Source organism: Pogoniulus pusillus, chromosome 15, assembly GCF_015220805.1.
Source record: "Pogoniulus pusillus isolate bPogPus1 chromosome 15, bPogPus1.pri, whole genome shotgun sequence".
NCBI lineage: Eukaryota > Metazoa > Chordata > Aves > Piciformes > Lybiidae > Pogoniulus > Pogoniulus pusillus.
In genome coordinates, this window is record NC_087278.1 from 5,958,808 (window position 1) to 5,979,157 (window position 20,350).

The 20,350-nt window shown below is 47.8% G+C and overlaps 1 protein-coding gene across 2 annotated transcripts in view; it reads right to left on the reverse strand.

Moving 5' to 3' along the window:
• The window catches only part of GSG1 (germ cell associated 1), a 115,876-nt gene that overhangs the window by 26,795 nt on the left and 68,731 nt on the right, over nucleotides 1-20,350 (reverse strand). Inside the window, exon 1 of one of the 2 annotated variants that reach the window (XM_064155077.1) lies at nucleotides 20,008-20,068. The exons of the other annotated variant lie outside the window; for it this stretch is intronic. The gene's annotated coding sequence lies outside the window, so the exon portion shown is untranslated. Of the gene's footprint in view, nucleotides 1-20,007; nucleotides 20,069-20,350 lie in introns of those variants that run through there. 2 annotated transcript variants of the gene reach the window in all.

Sequence of the window (20,350 nt, forward strand, 5' to 3'; positions counted from 1 at the left end):
GAGACTGTAGCCAGGTGGGGTTGGTCTCTTCTGACAGGCAACCAGCAACAGAACAAGAGGACACAGTCTCAAGCTGTGCCAGGGGAGGTCTAGGCTGGATGTTAGGAGGAAGTTGTTGGCAAAGAGAGTGATTGGCATTGGAATGGGCTGCCCAGGGAGGTGGTGGAGTCACTGTCCCTGGAGAAGTTCAACCAAAGCCTGGCTGAGGCACTCAGTGCCATGGTCTAGTTGACTGGAGAAGTTCAAGCAAAGCCTGGATGAGGCACTTAGTGCCATGGTCTAGTTGACTGGCTAGGGCTGGGTGCTAGGTTGGCCTGGATGATCTTGGAGGTCTCTTCCAACCTGATTGATTCTATGATTGTATGATTACCATTTGGAAAACAGCCATGACTTGGAATGCTTCCATTCACCTCTAAGAACCTTCTCTCTCTTTTTTTCTGAGTCCCCTTAGCCCTTCTTAGCTACTAGGTTATGTTTAGGTGCTGAAACTTACCACAGAAAAGAGCAACACTTCAGTCTCCTATCCCAGAGGCAGAGAGATTTAACCAACTGCTCTCCACAGAGCTTAAGGCTGCTAGCAGTGACGATGGAGAATTAGTTACTTTCCAATCATTAGGAGGTTCTCACAGAGCTGTTCCCTGTAGTGCTCACACCCTTCAGCATACAGGTGCATTGAGAGAGTCACTGGACACTGGAATGGGCTGCCCGGGGATGTGGTGGAGTCGCCGTCCCTGGGGCACTTCAAGGCAAGGTTGGACGTGGCACTTGGTGCCATGGTCTAGCCTTGAGCTCTGTGGTAAAGGGTTGGACTTGATGATCTGTGAGGTCTCTTCCAACCCTGATGATACTGTGATACTGTGATACTGTGCATCTGATGGGCACTGCAGATGCTTGGATTCCATGCACAGCATTCAACCTCAGCCTCTCTCCTGCCTACACTAAGTCCATGACCTCTCTCTTACATCTCTTTTTAAGGAAGGCATCCAAGCTGGGATGAAAGACTTTAAATGACAAGGAAGTTACTGTTCCTAACCTGTCCCATTTGCTATCCAGCCTCACAGTTTGGAGTGTACACCCTCTTTCTAGATGGTCTTCATCTGCAAGCCAGTGGGGTGGATTTGATGATGAGATTGAGAGCAGCCCTGCAGAAAAAGATTTAGGGGTATTGTGGACAAGAATCTGGACATGAGACAACAATGTGCACTTGCAGCCCAGAAGGCAAATCATATCTTGGGTGGCATCAGAAGTGTGGCCAGCAGACCAAGAGAGATGATTCTGTCACTGTACTCTGCTCTGATGACATCTCACCTAGAATGCTGTGTCTAGCTCTGGAGCACTCGAGATGGGAAGGACAGGAACCTGCTGGAGCAAAGGCTCACAAAGATGATCAGAAAGCTGAAATACCTCTCCTATGAAAACAAGCTGGGAGGGTTTGGGTTGTTCAAAACGGAGAAGAGAAAACTCTGTGGAGACCTTATAGCTACATTTCAATATCTGAAGGAGACCTGCAGAAAAGCTGAGGAGGTACTGGTTAGAAGGTCTTGTAGTGATAGGCTAAGGGGCAACGGTTTGAGACTGGAGAAGGGTAGGTTTAGGTTGGGCATAAGGAGGAAGTTTTGCACAAGGAAGGTACTGAAATACTGGAACAGGTTACCCAAGAGATGGTGGAGCCCACATCCCTGTAGACATTCAAGGTCAAACTTGACGGGGACCTGAGCAACCTGCTCTAGTTGGAGGTGTCCCTGCTTACTGCAGGGGGGTTGGAAAACATGACCTCAGAGGGCCCCTTCCAACCCAATGCATTCTATGACTTCTGCATCAGTAAGCTCAGCAGCTCAGGCCATGACCTCCAGCCCTGGCATGTCATTTTCTGCATTGCTAAACTGTTAGCAAGCTTCATGGCAAGTTTTGGCTTGTGGCAGCAAGTGCTCTCCTAACAGCAGCAGGGCTGAGTCCGACAGCACAAGTCAGGGGCACTGCTCCCAACAGGTTATTTGGGCAAGGCAACCTTCTTTGGAGAAGAAGGCATTTTATTCAGGGGAATGCTGTGCCACTTGCCCTGAGCCTCAGAGAACTGGCCCTAGGTGGATTTATTTACTAGTGTAGGTGCAACAGAGATTTCAACAAGACCTTTTCTGCCAGCACTGGTTACTATCAGAAATCTCTCTCCCAGGTGAAATATTTGTGGACTGTGATTAAGCCAGTCCTTAACTCTCCCTTATATAAACTACATTTTGAGCCCTTTCCAGTTTTTAGCATCCTCTGGAAAATACAAACAGGAAAACAATAGACAGTAATTCAGTGACATCTCACCAGCATGCCTGCACTGCAGGTCCTTCCTAGTTTCCCCTTCTCTTATGAACATAGCACAAGGCTCAAGTCCTCCTGTCCTCATCTGTATACCTCATTTCCAGGGTCGAGAATCCTACAGGTCTGTGCCAAGACACTGACATGACCACAAATGAAAGGATGGGTTTGTATGTAAGGCATTAACTGCCCTGGAACACAGAAGCACAGAACTTTAGAGGTTGGAAGGGACCTCCAGAGATCACCGAGTTCAACCTCCTTGCCAAAGCAGAATCTCCTAGGGTAGGGGGGACAGGAACATAACCAGGCAGGTTTTGAAAGTCTCCAGAGAAGGAGATTCCACAACCTCTCTGGGCTGCCTCTTCCAGGGCTCTGTCACCCTCACTGTACAGAATTTTCTCCACATGTTGAAGTGAAACCTTCTGTGTTCCAGTTTTTCTGCAGGTCTCCTTCAGATATTGAAATGTAGCTATAAGGTCTCCACAGAGTTTTCTCTTCTCCGTTTTGAACAACCCAAACCCTCCCAGCTTGTTTTCATAGGAGAGGTATTTCAGCTTTCTGATCATCTTTGTGAGCCTTTGCTCCAGCAGGTTCCTGTCCTTCCCATCTCAAGTGCTCCAGAGCTAGACACAGCATTCTAGGTGAGATGTCATCAGAGCAGAGTACAGTGACAGAATCATCTCTCTTGGTCTGCTGGCCACACTTCTGCTGACCACGAGAAGGAGATTGGCCCCATCCACTTGACACCCACCCATCAGATGTATGTACATGTGGATAAGATCTCCTCTCAGTCTTCTCTTCTCCAGTCTAAACAGCCACAGGTTTTTCAGTCTCTCTTTGTAAGAGAGATGCTCAAGTCCTCCAATCATCCTCGTGGCTCTCCACCGGAGAGTTCCAAGCTCACACAGCTCCAAGCTCAACCACGCAGGTTTGCATCAGGTAACACCAAACCAGAGAGCCACTGTAGAGTGCTTGGTGACAGCAGTTAGGTGAGCACGTAGACAGTGTCACCCTGCCACTGCCCTGCTCTCATGACTTGGGGACACACTGATGCAAGCACTGCACTGTTGCAAAACAAGTATTACAGAGTTTCAGCCTCAACAGCCTTCTAGTGTGGCATATCATAGAATCAACCAGGTTGGAAGAGACTCCAAGGTCATCCAGTCCAACCTAGCACCCAGCTCTAGCCAATCAACTAGACCATGGCACCAAGTGCCTCAGCCAGGCTTTGCTTTTGAACACCTCCAGGGACAATGACTCCACCACCTCCCTGGGCAGCCCATTCCAATGCCAATCACTCTCTCTGCCAAAAACTTCCTCCTAACATCCAGCCTAGACCTCCCCTGGCACAGCTTGAGACTGTGTCCCCTTGTTCTGTTGCTGGTTGCTTGGCAGAAGAGACCAACCCCACCTGGCTACAACCTCAGCACAATTGTAACTGCCTTGATAGGCAACCATCACAACACGGTGAAGGCCTCTCAGTATGTGGCAGGAAAGTCACAAGGCCAAACCTTCAGCAGCAACCTCCAGGATTTCTTCTGTAGAGCTCCCCTTGGCTGTGCAGCTGAACAAACAGAGATGTTCTGCAGCAAGTGGCATTTATGTGGGTAATGAAAAAAGGGACAAGGGAAAACTGAAGTCTCAGCCTGCTCTGCAAGCAAAAGTGCAGTTTGCAAGAGTGAAGCTCAATCTCCTGGCCACAAGAAGGAGTTTTTCCTCCATATCTGTCTCTTTTCTCTACTCCTCCAGACTATCTGTCTGCATTCCCTGAGTCAAAGGCAAAGTTTTAGGGGTTAAATCCACCCACTTTGGAAAACACCACACTTGCCACACTGGGAGCTTATTGTCAGCACAAAGAGTGCCCCTTGAAAAATGACTGGGACTGTTGGTTAGAGGGACATGGCTCTGCCTTCAGCAGACCTAGGTGACACTGAGTGCTGAGCCCTAGATAAAGCTAAGAAAGCAGGAGACTTACTGTGCTAGCTCTTATCTCCAGAAACACCTTTGACATGCACAATGTTTGTTCACTGTGATTACCTGGGTGGAGAAGTTATTGTTGCTTAAATTATTTACTTTTAAACCCACAGTTATTTGCCTCCACCCTTTTCACACTGCCCTGTACGCCCCAGCACTCACACACCTGAGCATAACTGGGGAACACCGGAAAGGACTGTAAAGAGTACCAGAAGGATGGATCCTTGGGGATACATTTGGTTAAGAGGTAGAGCTGTCCACTGGGGCCAGTCATCAGCAGGAAAGAAACAAAAAGTGTCATCTGGCCTTGCCATAAGGCTGCTGGGCAGAGGAATCCCAGGATAGCAGAGAGAACAAGTGAAGTAAGAGCAAGCCTGGTAGAAAGGCTTCTGGAGAGTGGCCAGGCAGAAAGGGACCTGGGGGTACTGGTTGACAGCCAGCTGAACATGAGCCAACTGTGTACCCAGGTAGCCAGGAAAGCCAATGGCATCCTGGCCTGGATCAGGAATAGTGTGGCCAGCAGGACCAGGGAGCTCATTCTTCCCCTGTACTCATCACTGGTGAGGCCACATCTGGAGTAATCTGTCCCTTATAGGTCCTTCAACTTAAGAAAGATGTTGAGATGCTTGAATGTATCTAGAGAAGGGCACCAAGGCTGGTGAGGAGGCTGGAGCACAGCCCTGTGAGGAGAGACTGAGGGAGCTGGGGTGATTAGCTTGGAGAAGAGGAGGCTCAGGGCAGACCTTCTTGCTCTCTACTGCTACCTGAAAGGAGGTTGTAGCCAGGTGGGGTTGGTCTCTTCTGCCAGGCAACCAGCAACAGAACAAGGGGACACTGTCATGAGTTGTGCCGGGGAGGTCTAGGCTTGATAGTAGGAGGAAGTTGTTGGCAGAGAGAGTGATTGGCATTGGAATGGGCTGCCCAGGGAGGTGGTGGAGTCATTGTCCCTGGAGGTGTTCAAGCAAAGCCTGGAAGAGGCACTTAGTGCCATGGTCTGGTTGATTGGCTAAGGCAGGGTGCTAGGTTGGCCTGGATGACCTTGAAGGTCTCTTCCAACCTGGTTGATTCTACGATTAGATGGTGTTGGATGACAGGTTGGACTTGATGATCTCAAAGGTCTTTTCCAACCTGATTAATTCTGTGAGTCTATTCCGTCTCCTTTCCCTGCCAGATCAGAGGCTGGGGTGAGTTTCAACTGATCAGATAAATGCTGCACTGCAGACTTCATGCACTCTATAGATGTGCTCCTTCCCATCCCTACTGGTGATAAGTAGTTAAGTCTCTCTCTCCCCAGTACTCTGGGCACCTAAGAGACACTGGTAACATTCTTTAGCAGTTGCCTGAAGGGAACATACAGCAGAATTGACTGGAAAGGTATGAGTTGGGGTATCCTGGTGACTCACCACTACTGCACTGACAAGAAATAATTTGAAGTGCAGAAGAGAGGTGGAAATTCAGCACTGGATAACTATTTAAAAGGAGCCTGTGTTCCCTGAGGTCACTGGCAACACTCACATAGGGGTTTTATGGTGCAGGGTCACACCCATAGTCTTCATCCCAGCCAAAGCAAGTTCATTTCCTGGCCTACAGTGTGTTCTTCTATGTCCAGTCCAGTTTTGGAGACCAAAACTAATGGGCTAGGATTCCATTACTGGCTTTCCCTTGGGAAGCTATTTCACACACCAACAAAAGTCAGTTGCTAGCAAAGGTTTCCTGACATTCAACTGAAAATTTCCTTTCACTCAAACTCTTTCCATTACCCCAGTTATTTTTTTTTCTCAGCCTTCTCCTCTAAGCAGCATATTCCAGTTATCTCCACCTTTCCAGAACACAGTTTCATCACTGTGTGTGTGAGCCTAGCTTTTCAGGAGAACTGCCTGTCCCTGTCCTGCCCTGCCCTGGTTCACCCGCTGGTCAAAAGGAAGCACACCACTTCCAATGCTGGGAGCAGGAGCCAGATTTTCAGCAGAGATGAGACACCACAATTCCAGAGCAGTAGCTGTGATCATCTCCAGCTGCTCACAGCAGGTAGAGAGCCTACAGTCCCAGCATAACAGGACTTGAAAGGTAAACTCCCAATGACAACCGTGTGGTCATCAGCAACAAAATAACCACGGGGGAAGGTCAGCATCACAGGTCTAGAAATGCTGCCCAAACTTGAAAGCACAGGAAAAGAAGATGGCACTCTTTCAGGCCAGCCCTTGAACTCTGAATCAGGGATGCAGATGGCGGAGATGGCCACACTGGTGATCATTGCTGGGCTTCAGCATCACATTTACCTCCAAGAGCACTGGTGATTCATTATATCTCTGACCAGCACCTAGCATGTGGGGCTCTTGCTTCTCAGCATAGCCATAGAGCAGATAACAGCAATAATCACTGCTAATAATATGGTTTGGCTTGTTCCCTTAGGCTGTTAGAATAAGGTGTCAGTAACAGTGCCCCCCAGCACAGGAAGGACATGGAACTGTTGGTGTGAGTCCAGAGGAGGCCACTCAGATTTGCAGTACAAGTAGGAACACTGAGGCAGATGTTTCCAGGCAAGCAGGCACATACTATGAGTACAACAGCACCTTGGTGTGATGCCAGAAATTAAGGTAGTTGGACCCATGCAGCAACCAGAGACTCAGTACAACGTAAAACACCCAAGGTCATCGTACAGGCAAACCAGTGAGCAACCCCAGGGAAGGGATTTGTGACTGGGCACTTCATCAGAATATGAGAGGAGGAAGAATCCCGTTGGCAAACAAACAAGACACCCTCATCCTTTTTGTTTGGCTTTTTTTTTTCAAGCAAAAGACACACCTGCTTCTTCTGTGCCAGGTGTTAAATACCAGACCAGCAGCTCAGCAATCTTTGTCCTATTAGTCATGGCAAGGGCATTTACGACAATGATGAGTGTGGCTGCAAGCATTGTAAAGCACTCAGCATTGCAGTCATAGATGAAAGCCTATGCAGGCTAAGCAAACACAGCTACAACAAGTAAACCTCTGTGCTAAGGTATTTAAAATGGAATTACAAATTATCCACCTTGCTAGCGAGCAGGGGTCAGGTTACAGCCATTTACCCTTTGTGGGCACAAAGGATGCAAGAAACCTGAAGTTTTCTTCTCTGGTGGTGGAGAAGTCCCTAGAAGCCTAAGTGAACTGCTCTACAGGAAAATCCAACCCACAGTTGTGGATGTTGGAAGCTACACGGGGCTGCAGACAGCTTCATTTAACTGTTGCTGGTGTGTTTGACTCTTTAGAAGAATAAAGTCCTCTTTTTGAATTGCTTTCCAAGTGAGTATTTGGAGACCTCAAAAGTAGGAAGCACTGAATCTCAAGAATGGTGGCCTTGTGGGGAAGAAAGCCTGTGACCTTGGCACTTGCAAAAGGATTTAGGGGTCACAGGCTTCTCCATGGATCCCCCTCACAATGCCCCTTTCGGTCATGCCTGCACAGAGTGTTTAGAAGGTTACGTGGATTCGATTTCAAAGCAAGGAATGTCAGCAGAGCTCTTCCAGCTGTGACTGGCCTACAGATGTGAACTTTTCTTGGGGGAGGGGATGAAAATGCCTTCAGTTTGTCTCATCAAATGAAATGGAAAAACATTTGTCTGCAGAGGAGGGCGGACAGGCAGAGAAGGTGGAGTCAGAAACTGGGAAGAACAGAGCAGAGGAGAAAAGCAGACCCACAGCTGGAACGGTTTAGGACATATGCTGTCTTAAAAGCTGCAGGCTCTGAGTAGGGCTGCCCATTACATGGCATGGCAGACAGCAGCAACAGAGGCATTTGAAATGGATAGGGCCACGAGGTTCTGTCTGTAGGAAGTATATTCTCCTCCTCCCAGAGCTCTGGCAGCATCTCACCTTGTGAAACAGCCACAAGAGAAGCTGTGGCCAGGACCACAGTGGTCCTGAGCACCACTGTGCTAAGCCACAACCAGGGTAATTCTCTCACCAGCACATCACAGCAGGTGGTTATCTTCTCCTCTGCAAAGGTTGTCTGTGAACAGTTTATACCTCCCTCCTGCTTAGCCATGCAAAATCATTCTGCTCAGTTGAAATTCAGCTCTGAGCAATGATTCTGTGCAAGCTGTAAAGATCATCCTGCCTGGGGACAAGTTTTACTCTCAGTTATCTCTGCAAACGTTCTACCCTCAGTTGCAAATACACAGAATCCAAATTTCTCTTCTGATGAGGAATTTGGCATCTCCTGCCTGGACAGGTGTGACTACTGGGGTGAAACAGAGCACAATTACTGCTCATCCATCAAGGAAAGACTGTGTCTGTCTTCTGACTCCTAAAAGGCTAAGGATATCTAGTGCCTTGGCTAAGCTATTAGGCAAAACAATGCTCTCCTCATTTTAAAAACATGATCACAATCTTTGCTTGCTTTCACTCTAAAGGTTATGACATGGCCTAGCACACCAGTACAAAGAACATTAGGAATGCTCATAAGAGATGTCACATCTGGAAAGGAGGAGGCTGAGGGAACAAGCAACAGGACTAGAATCACAGAATCAGTCAGGTTGGAAGAGACCTCCAAGATCATCCAGCACCCAGCCCTATGCAGTCAACCAGACCATGGCACTAAGTGCCTCATCCAGTCTTTTCTTGAACACCTCCAGGGGTGGTGACTCCACCTCCTCCCTGCCAGCCCATTCCAATGGCAAAGAATAAATGGTTACAAGCTGAACCCAGGGAGGTTTAGGCTGGGCATTAGAAAATGCTTCTTCACTGAAAGGGTAATCAAATATTGGAATGGTCTGCCTGGGCACTGGTGATGTCACCATTCCTGGAGTTGTTCAAGCAGCATGTGACCATGGCACTCAGGGGCATGATTTAGTGTTGACCCTTCAGTGCTGGGTCAAAGGTTGGACTGGATGATCTTTGAGGTCTTCTGCAACTAGATATATTCTGTGATTCTGTGATCTCCATCTGGAAGTTTGTATTTTTTTCCAGCTCATTGGTTGATATTCCTCTTCTCCTGTAATATCTCCCCAGCTGCCAGATAATAATTTGGAATATGTGTGCCCAGGTGGCCAAGAGAGCCAATGGCATCCTGGCCTGCATCAGGAACAGGGTGGTTAGTAGGATGAGGGAGGTTATTCTTCCCCTGTACTCAACACTGCTCAGGCCACACCTTGAGTGCTGTGTCCAGTTCTGGACCCCTCAATTCAAGAGAGATGTTGAGGTGCTGGAACGTGTCCAGAGAAAGGCAACAAAGCTGGTGAGGGGCCTGGAACACAAACCCTGTGAGGAGAGGCTGAGGGAGCCGGGGGTGTGCAGCCTGGAGAAGAGGAGGCTCAGGGGGGACCTCATTGCTGTCTACAACTACCTGAAGGGAGGTTGTAGACAGGTGGGGTTTGGTCTCTTCTGCCAGGCAACCAGCAGCAGAACAAGGGGACACAGTCTGAAGTTGTGCCAGGGGAGGTCTAGGCTGGATATTAGGAGGAAGTTGTTGGCAGAGAGAGTGATTGCCATTGGAATGGGCTGCCCAGGCAGGTGGTGGAGTCACCATCCCTGGAGGTGTTCAAGCCAAGCCTGGATGAGGCACTTAGTGCCATGGTCTAGTTGATTGGTTAGGGCTGGGTGATAGGTTGGACTGGATGATCTTGGAGGTCTCTTCCAACCTGCTTGATTCTATGACTGCAGGGAAAATAAAACTAGTTTTATCAAAGCTGCAGAACAACCTGTGGCAGCCCAGACTGAAGAATCAACATCCCTAGCAGTCACCAGCTGAAATAAGAAAGAAGTAGAAGCAGCAGAGGAAACACAAAGCACATCCCAGCACACCTGCTCACCTTCCATCATCCTGCTGTTTAGGATAGTTCTGACACAAAAGCAGCATCTGTGCCACTGCATCCAACAGTCACCAAAGGAAACATCCCACACAGCTATGCCCAACTACTCATGCAACATCTCCCACCAAGGGGCTGTGGCAAAGAGTTCTATTATCCCTTGATGCCTACATGGAAAACTCCAGAGCTTGTTTATTCTGAACCTGTTGCCTAACCATTTTATCAGGTGCCATTAGCTTTTCTGATATGGGCCTGCATGAACGTTAGTCCTCTGTTGACATTCTCCATGCCATTTGTGGTTCCCTTTCAGGCATCTCTTTTCCAAGATTAGCAACCTCTGCTTGGTCAGAAACTCTCTCTTACTTCTGACCATCATTGACATCCTCTCTTCTCTTACTAGTGTTTCCCTGTGCTCTTCAAAGGACTAACCAGAAGCACTCAACAGCTTTCAAACCTTCAGCAGACCATGAAATGCACAGAGACATTTGTTTCTATTGCACTTACTCCTAACATTTCTTTGGTTTGGCTTTTTGACCTCTATGTAGCCTGGAGAGAATGTTTTCAGCAGGCTGGCTGCAGTGAATTCAAGAGCTCTTTCTCTGCTGGCAGCAGCTGACTTAGAGCTGCTCAGTGCATCTGTGCAGCCAGGCTCTGGAACTCCCTTGCATTTGCTGCCACCGAATTTCATCTGGCAGGGACTGCCCAGCCACTCTGTGCCAGGAGATTTTCTGCAGCCCTTTGCAGCCAGTTTTAGATCACCTCTCTGAAATAACTGTGGGCCACAAGTAAACTTCTAACTCGCTGTTCACGTTCCTCTCCAGATTATGACAAGTGCACTGAGCAGCAGCAGTGTTAGCACAGACCACTGTGAGGTCCTGATGAGCTCTTTGTCGAGACTGACCATTTGAAGTGCTCAGACTGATGCTTGTTTCCTTACTTGTGATCCCATTTGGCAGACCTCCCCACAGCCAGCACTTGCCTTTCAGAGTGGGCCAGCGCAGAGGACTGCCTGGCACCAGCCTCTCAGAGATGCAGAGTGCTCAGACAAGCAGGTATGTAAGGACACTCTCTGATAACCACACTTAGTTGCTTTAATGCCTTCGACCTCAAGTCCAGCAAATCCAGGGATGGAAGAAACTGAGATCCAGGAGATGTAAGAGCTGTATAGGCAAAACAGAGTTAGAGCACAGAAAAGGTTGAGGTTCTTCACATCAGCGGAGGATAGGGTGCACATCTGCACTATCCCATTGCAACTCCTCCCCTTCCTTGACTTGGATCAATACTGATATATCCCTTCCTTTTCCCTATGAGGCTGGTGACAGTAGGCAAGGATGCCTCGGGTTCACCAGCTGTGAACAAGCCTGAACATAGAGGGATGCTTCTGAGCCATCCAGCAAGACCAGGATGCATCAGAAAACAAATTAGTGTTCCAAGTAGGGGCACAACACACCCTCCACTCTGCCAAACCACAGGTTCTCTGAGCCAGGATATCACCCTGATATCCTTTTCTGATACACCCCAGTTCCTCCACATCCAGCCCCTCAGGCTCCCCCAGCTGGGATTCTGACCTGCAAAATGTCTTTTGCTCCTGGCTCTGTGGCGGTAAATAATCTCGCAGTCATGTGGCCCATGCTTTCAGGTGCCATAATGTCTCCAAGGTGAGAGGGGCCACCTTGGGGGAAAGCAAATAGGAAAGTATCCCAGGCATGAAAAGGCTTCTGTGGTTCTTGAGTCAGGAATTTGTTTCTCTCACACCCATTGCCTCCACTGCTGGGTGCAGCTGAAATCCAGCAGCAGCAATAGTGGGCAAGTTTAGTCACTGCACCTGGGTATTGATTACAGCTGCAGGTGGAAACCAAGTGATCAAAACCAAGATGTTAGCTTTGCCAGAGGATTCTCCTCAGCTCCCACTTTGGGTCTCATGCCAATCCTCACCCTGCTGCATTTCAGCATCCCAGCCCTTCCCATGACAGTGTGGCAGGTGTTTATTGAGGTGGAGACATTTCTCTTCCCTTGTCTCCAGCCTTCATGGAAGGCAGAGAAATTCCAGAGCTGTTTTCATGAGTAGCATTGAGCAACCCAACACCACTGACAGCAGGGATAGGCAGAAAACAACTGCTTCTTTGTGTCTGGGTCAAACCCTCCCGTTACTTGTTTCTGCCTGCTGACATTTCCCTAGATGGCAAAAGGATTTTGAAATGACAGCTACAAGCTGGCCTTTCTTCTGAGAAGAACTCAGCTTTACAAACAGCACACGGCTGAGCAGCAGCAGCCTGTCTGCAGAGACTGCCCCCACCCGGGAGGAGAAACCCCCACAGATCTCCTGTGGCTCAGTGCTTCTCAGCTTGGTGATGTTTTGGGAAGGGTGCATGCCCAGCAACCCATGCTGGTGGGCAGCATCAGCTGCTGCTGGGACAGACTCAGCTGCCAGCCAGCATGGAGAGTGGGGCAAGAAGCAGCTGCTTCTGTGAGTATTGGGTGAGACTGGTTTCCAGCAAAGACAAAGGCAAGGGATTAAGGTCTCCAATATTCAGCTCCCCCAAAAAGAGACAGCAGAGGCAGCAATAAAACCCCTTCAAGAGATGGAGATGCATGACAGCTACCAAAAACTTTGCAGCTGCCATTTTTCATTGCTCTTTCCAGGCTGCTTTTAGTCTGCAAGCACTTCTTTTGGTAACTGTGACATGCAGAGGTCTCTCTTAACTTTCAGGACTCTGTCATGCCCACTCTTTAGCCCATGGCATGCATATCACCCCTACATTGAGCCATGAAGGTAAGAACACTGGACTCAAACAAGCAGATGTGAGGCATCACAAGAAACTTCTGTAATCAGCAGTGCAGCCTACAGGTTTTCATTGCCTGATCAGACTGCCCCTGCCCAGCTGCATCACAGCTTCTGAAGTCACACAGACCCCATCCTCACCATGAAACTTGGAGGGTTAGAAGATCAGTACCCCCCTTCCTCTCTGCCCTGACCATTCTTACAGAGAAAAGGACCCTGCAGCCATCCAGACGAAGCTGCTGGTGATACCTGGTGGGAATAGCTGCTCCCCAAATGATCCATGAGGTTAAAGAGCCTCTTTCTGCACAACCTGACTAAGACATCACCAGCTTAAGGAATAAAATCAACTACAAGAGCTACACTGAAACAGGTCTCCACAAAGGTATTGCTCCTGGTTATTCAGCTTGCACTTCAATTTGCTCAGTTTCATTCTCTAGTCCAGTGTGGACCAGTATAAAAAGCAGACCCACACTCTGGCCTATCATGGAAGATGTAACATTTGTTCTCAGCGAGGCAATATCTACAGCTTTGGGCTTACCTCTAAGCTTCAGTCCAAGATTCAAAAACCCCCTCAAATAACTGCACCCTCCTAAGCTTTTCTCCAGTTCACCTCCTCAGCTAGGAGCACTCTTTACCAATCTGCCACATCCCTTGCTTCAGTTCATTCATTCTCATTTTCTGTCTGGTTGATCAGTCACTGGCAGGGATGGCAGTGCTCAGACACACCTACCAAATGCCAGCAATCATTTTGTGCCATTGAGACATCTTGCTGACGTTTTGCTCCACGCTCACAAAGCTTCACCCTTTCCAAGCACATTTGAACTCAAAAAGTCCAGGCTTTTAACTTATGATCCTGAGACCCAGCAGTGTGCTGAAAGTTCCCTTTTTCCTCACCTTTGTCTGGTTTACATTCATCGTGGAGATAGACAAGGATATGATGCTTCTGATTTTGGCTAGTATGAAGGTACCACAGACCAGTCCCACTGCTGGGACTATGTTAGAGCAATCACTTATAGGATTTGAGGCAAAGAACTTTCAGCTTTCATTGTCATTACCACTCCAGGGGTGAAATACAGCACTGAGATTCACAGATGCAAGAAGGACATCAGCATCTGAAGAGCTCCAAATGACATCAGCTGCCTTCTCCCCCACTAAGTGATATATCACATTGCAAGCTCTTCTCCTGCTCTCTGTCTGCTGCTGTCCCTGTTAAGTTGCTTCCAGACTTATTTCTCTTGCAAGTTCCAAAGGCTCCCGCCCTCTGAATAGCTAACTTTGGGTTTATTTTCCCCCAGATAATAGGTTTGCATTCTTCCAGTTTGAATCTTGTGTTATTATTTCCTGCCCATATCCTGCCTCAAACACAAGGGAGCCACGAAAGTGGTGACTGTAAGTTACAAAAGGAGAAGGAATGGAGTCACAATTTTGTGTGTGTGTGTATCTGTGACTGCATACAGCACAGAAAAGGAGAGTGTGGAGTGTGTGTGTGTGTGAAGGGAAGCAAAGCATAATTTCTATTCCCTCTCAAAAGACCAATGGACAGGTGGAAAGAAGCAGAGGAGCAGGTAGCAAGGCAGAAGAGGGAGTTTAGTTCCATGCCCAGTCTCTGTGCTGAAATGAGAGGTTTTCCACCTTGCAAATTTTCTCCTGACATCGTGGCACAGCTTAAATCCCTTATTTAAAGTCTCAAGACTGCCACGAGGCCAGCGAGAGCTGCTGCAGCTCCGAGCTGCTGCAAATAAACCCAGAAGCTGGCCCATAGTGTGACATGTACAGATGTTTCCTCTTTCAGAAGGGAACTTTGGCTCTACAGTCACCAGAATCGTTTCCCTCTTTGTCAGGGAATGAAAACAGCAAACCTAGAGATCATCCCCTCCCTTCTGCCATGCAACAGCAACAAGAGGGAGAGGACATCCCAGCTTCCTGCCAACCCTCTGCACTTTGGTCATGGACTTGGAGCTCGGAGGCACATTCCTTATTGGCTGTATCACCCACGGTGCTCAGCCCTCTCTGCCCTTCCCTGACCTTGTCAATGCCCAACCTATCTTTCCATCACAGCTACAGCTCTCTGTTTTTCTTTTCTCCTCCCTTCTCACTATGCACCTTCCCCAACAATCCTCCCTCCTTGAGCTTTTCTTTCAGTTCAGTTGAGTTAGAGATCTTCCTGCATGGCTTGTTCGGATGCCAGGGCCCTTGCAGTCTTTGCTATTTATTTCCATGGTACAATTAGCCTTCATGCACCCTCCAAACCTCATCTCTGGCCTCAGAGGAAGGTCCTAACACTTCCTCAGGACACCAACATCTGTTCTGAGAAGAAAGTCCAGCAAACTTTGAGTCGTGTGAACAGCCCACAGGAGCAACAGTAAACAAAAGAGATGTTCCACTCTCAAACCTCAACACAAATGGCACTTGCAAGGCCTTGCCTTGCCTCTTAGCCAAGGTCTATTTCTACAGCCAATGAAACAGTTGCAGTCCAGGAGGCAGGAGGGTGTTGCTGCTAATTCTCTTTGTCAGCACTGAATAAAAGGAAAACAATAAAGCACTGTCAACTCATGCCATTCCTTGGTGCTGGCAGGATTATTTTGGGTTTTTTTTCTCCACTGACATAGTAAAACCTGTTAGTGAAGCAATCAGCATGTTCTGCATGTGCAGCAGCCACAGAAGGCAGAGGCTGAAATGAGCCAGCAGTAAGAGAAAACACTAATGAAAACCTTCTTAGTTACCAGAATAGGTAAGAGATCTTCACGTGGAGAATGCCACCAGCTCTTTAATGTGGCATGGGAGAAGTTCTTGGGGACAGTGATGTCTCAGAAGTACCATTTACACATTACACCAGCTGGGCTGTTTCCAATGGAAAAAAAGGAAGAAGTTGAGGCTGGAATGGCCTAGGATGGAAGAGACCTTAGAGATTATCTAAACCAAACTCTTTGCCATGGGCAGGGATGCCTCTCAACTACACCAGATTACTCAAGGCTTCATCAAACCTGGCCTCGAACATCTCTGGGGTGGGGGGGGGGGCCATCCATAAACTTTCTGGACAATCCATTCTGGTCTTGCCACCTTCATTGTGAAGAATTTCTTCCTTTGTGAGAAACCACTCCTACACAAATGCTATAAACTCAGGGCATTTCCCACCTTGTACCTGCCACTCACTTTCCAAAGGTCAGATTGTCAGTCCTTAGTAATTTCAGGAAAACCAGATGTAGGTGTAGATGTTTCTGTAGGGTTTCTTCTTCATAAAGTTTACCAAGGTACATCACCTCTGCCACCAAAAAAAACCACAACAAACTGCAGAAGGGAACAGGAAAGCATGGAGATGACTCAATTTGAGCTAGCTGTCCAAGGCTCCTTGCCATCAATTTCAATGGCTCTAAGCCTACCCCTTTTAATCAGTTCAGCAAGTGCCTCTGCACGGGTCCGTACGGTGTTCTTTGGATGAGTAGGCAAGAATATCCATTCTATGATCTTCCACTCATTGTCAGTGGCACTGGCATCTCTCCTACCCTTGGCAATTTCCCTCTTTTCTTTTTGCCACTGAACAATGAGTGCAAAAGGATGTTGCTGCCTATTGACACATAGAGGCACTAGGGATTGATCGGTAAGGCAACGAGTGGATACACCAGTCAGGAATTTATTGGCTATCGACTTGACTCTCAACTGCTGTTGGGTGGTTAAGGAGATGCACCTGTGCACATCCTTGTCCTGCAACAACAACCCACCAAAATCCAGACTGTGGACAGGAAGAGTTACATCTGTTCAGCACTGACTGCAATCCACTCCTTTTTTGGTGCCACTGAACTTGTCAGATCAGCTTCCCTAAGCAGTGGAAATCTAGCAGTCCTCAAGGGGACAAGAACATGACAAGACACATTAGAGGAATGATCAAAATCATAAAGGTGTGACTTCCAATAGCTGCTTCTTCAGAACTAAGTGGAGCTATAAATAAAGGCACCATTGCCCTTTCCAGTGCTCCCACTGGAAACCCTGCAGGGTCACACGTGGCAAATGCAGTTTATCGTACGGCTCCGAGACGTACCATGGGCTTCTGCAAATGACTGTAGCACATGGGTAACCCCAGGACACACACACACACAAGCACACCAGTTACACCACTACAGAGCAGTATGAAGCCTGCTGGTTTCTATTTTTATAAACACACTATTAGCTCAGGCCCAACCCCACCTTCTCCATGTCATGACAAGCAGCAAACGCTGTGGAGCATATCACTTCCACACGTTCTGCAACCAGCCAGCAGCAGGTTGCATGGAATAAACAGCACATATAAGAGAGAGAGAGAGGAAAGAGTTTAAGCACCTTTGGGTGGAAAGTCATGGTGACTAGGCTGAGAGGGCTTAATATGCAATTTTGTGTTTGCAGACAGTTATCCAGAGAAGTGTGTTCAAATAGTATGATGAATTCTTGTTGAATTGGTACTTGGAAGGATCTTGGAGAGCATGGGAACTGAGCTACAGACCTCTCCCAAGCATAGTTTCTGGCATGTGAAGGAAGTGCAGAGACACCACAGCCTATTTGCCCTGGCACCCCTCTCTCTAAGAAACAATCTGTTCTGGTTGCTTCCAGCCCAGCCTGACCATGTCTCCCAAACTGCTGTACTCTGTGCCACATCTTCTACTCCTTATCACACATTCCTCCTTTGATCTGGGCTTTGAGAAAGCTTAATGTTTGTTTTATCTAATGTCACTGCAGATGCTCATCTCAGAACATCAAAGGCTGCTACTGTTCACATAGTGGTGTCTGCAAATGTGTGGGACATGGCAAAGAGAACAGACATACATCAGCCACAAGCTGTTTGTTTGGGAAGAGCTTCAGCAAAGGCATGGCACACATCAGAAAGCTTCTCCTTCTCCTTGCCCATGGAAATGCCAGGCCAGATTCCCACAGCTTAAATTCTCATGGCTTTGACCTGGCCACCTGCTGTTTGTTGGCTGTAGGCAATCAGAAAAGCCTGCACATGAGTGATGCTTAGGTCAAGAGACACCATGGATCCTGTTGTGTGGATCTGAGGAACTTAACCTTTGCGTGTCAAACTGGCAGCATGCTTTAGACTTTTGGATGGTGATAAGACTTCTCACATCATGGGCTTTCTACTGCAACCTGCCTTGTGAAAACCACACACCCTAGAGGAAGAAGTTGCCAGAAGCACACAGGCAGACCTGTCTCTTCTCCAGACAGGTGGGTAGAGCTGGTTCTCCATCACACATGTATAAAGGGTTATTGAGCTAGCAGCTTCATCCACAGAAAAAAACAGCTACAGAAAACAGGACAGACCTTATCAACTTGAAATGTTCACCTACTTTTAGCTCACTTCTACCCTATTTAGTATAGCTGATCCTGCTCTGGCAAGGGGGTTGGACAGGATAAGCCTTCAAGGTCCCTTCCAGCCCCTAACATTCTGTGGTCTTCCTATCCAGATGCAAGGTGAAAATACTCTAAAGCTAACTCAACAAAAGCTGACCTCTCCTCTTATCTCATCATACCCTGCTGTTAGGGGGATACCCTCACTTGCTTCTATCATCCTGTCCTCACTGCTCCCAGGTAGGAGCAGCTGTTCACACCTTTGTTTGCTTGACACTTGCTGTTACCCCTTTTCCTACCTGGCTTGACAGGTAGAGCAGCAGGAGTGAAGCCAGTTGCTGGCAGGGTACCAGTGCTCCTCCAGGGCCACAGTCACAGTCTATGTGTCTTGTCTGGTTACTTTTCTTTGCTGGCTAGGCACCCACATTTCCAGAGGAGAGCTAAGAAGCAACACTCCTGTGGGCACGCTGCTGCTGATGCTGCAGAAGCCTGCTGTTTCTCCACAAACCATTTGATGTTGCTCATTGCCTGATGTGGCCTCCCAGGCTAGAGAGCAATTACTACAAACCAACTTTGTTCTCTCTAAGCAAGTAATGCTTTGTCAGTCACAGATCACTTCATATACATCTTTTTTGGGGTGCTCCATTGTTGTTGCCTCATGTGAACATCGTTTACATTCAGGTGCTTTGGCTGATGGGTCTCAGATAATTGATTCTGCTAGTGGTCAGGCAGCTGCTCTCTGTCAGGTGGGCAATCACTTGTGAGCAGCTCTGAGGCATAAGATGCTCCAACACAGTTGAACTCTGGTCCACAGACTCTGCTTTCAGACTGTGCACTCCACTATTTTGTGTGGAGCTGAGCATTCCTCACTCCATTAAACTCTGCTGGGGGAACAGGGAAGGGTAAATAGATAGGGTGGGCCAATGGAAATATCAGCTCCTTCTGCAGGGTAAGCAAATATACTTTTATTTCCTTGGATATTGTGTCCATGTATAGAAGCACATTCTAACAGACAGGTGTTAAACATAGGTATTATTCTATCCTCAGGGAACAAAGATTTCCCTATTTTTCCCATCAGAGGCACAGGTCCCACAGGTTTGTCTGGGCTCAATGTCTTTGTTCACCATTAGTGTCAACTTTGCTACTGTTTCATCCATAGATCTGTTTTTAAGTGGGTTGCTAGAGTCTAAAATTAGACCACACACATATCAATAACACCAGAGAAAAGGAATTATCTGGAAAATAGAAAGACCTTTTCACCTGTGTAGATTTCAAAGAACACCAGCTTTGTCTTTCAAATCCAGCATCCTCCTCACTAAAAGGGGAAAAGCTTTTGCCAGATGTCTTATCAGTATGTTTGTCACTTTCTGGGCCTCTGAAAAAGCAGGCTTGGCTCCCTGCAGCAGCAGATCACCAATTCTATCCAAATGTGGATTGCATTTTAACCCAGATGCTTTCTGACAAACTTCTTCCCCCTTTACCTCCATCTCAAGCACATCTCCACTTCCTTGCCTGTAGCATCCATGACACAGCCACACCAATCAGCTCTCTGCCAATTTAAAGGATCTATTTTTACACTTCTTATAAAACGTGATAAATGCTGACCTCAGAAAACTGCAACTGGCAAACTCCTTCATTCACCTTCTTTGCCTGATCTCCCTCCACGGAACCAAACGACCTCTATCCGGTTAACTCGCTCCGGAGTCACCACCAATCCAGAACTACATCTTGAGCATCTCTGCTTCTTGTAATATCCCCCAAATCCTTCTCCGTGCTAACCCCACCATGTCCAATTTGCATGCCCCCACCTCTACGCAGCACGAGTTGAGGATGAGGTGACTCACCCAGCCTCGGGATGTCCCTTGCCAACCGCTTGTTTGTTTGTTTGAGCGACTGCATTGTTGAAGTCCCGTTGCCACAGTCGTAACTACACTTTTTCTTTCCTCTTTTTTTTTTTTAAGATATATTATTATTTATATGACAACCAGAAGCTCAGCCTTACAAAGAGATGCTATTGTGGGCCTCTCTTACTCAGCTGGCTCCGCGTCAGTCGTTTTTCCAGGCTGCGGTCTCTGCGCTGCACACTGAGTCAGAGGCAGCCCTGCACGGATTTCTTTGAATCGCTGGTTTCCTCCCAGCGACTCTTGACTCCCTGCCAGCAAAGCAGGGCGTAGCTCATTAATTTCT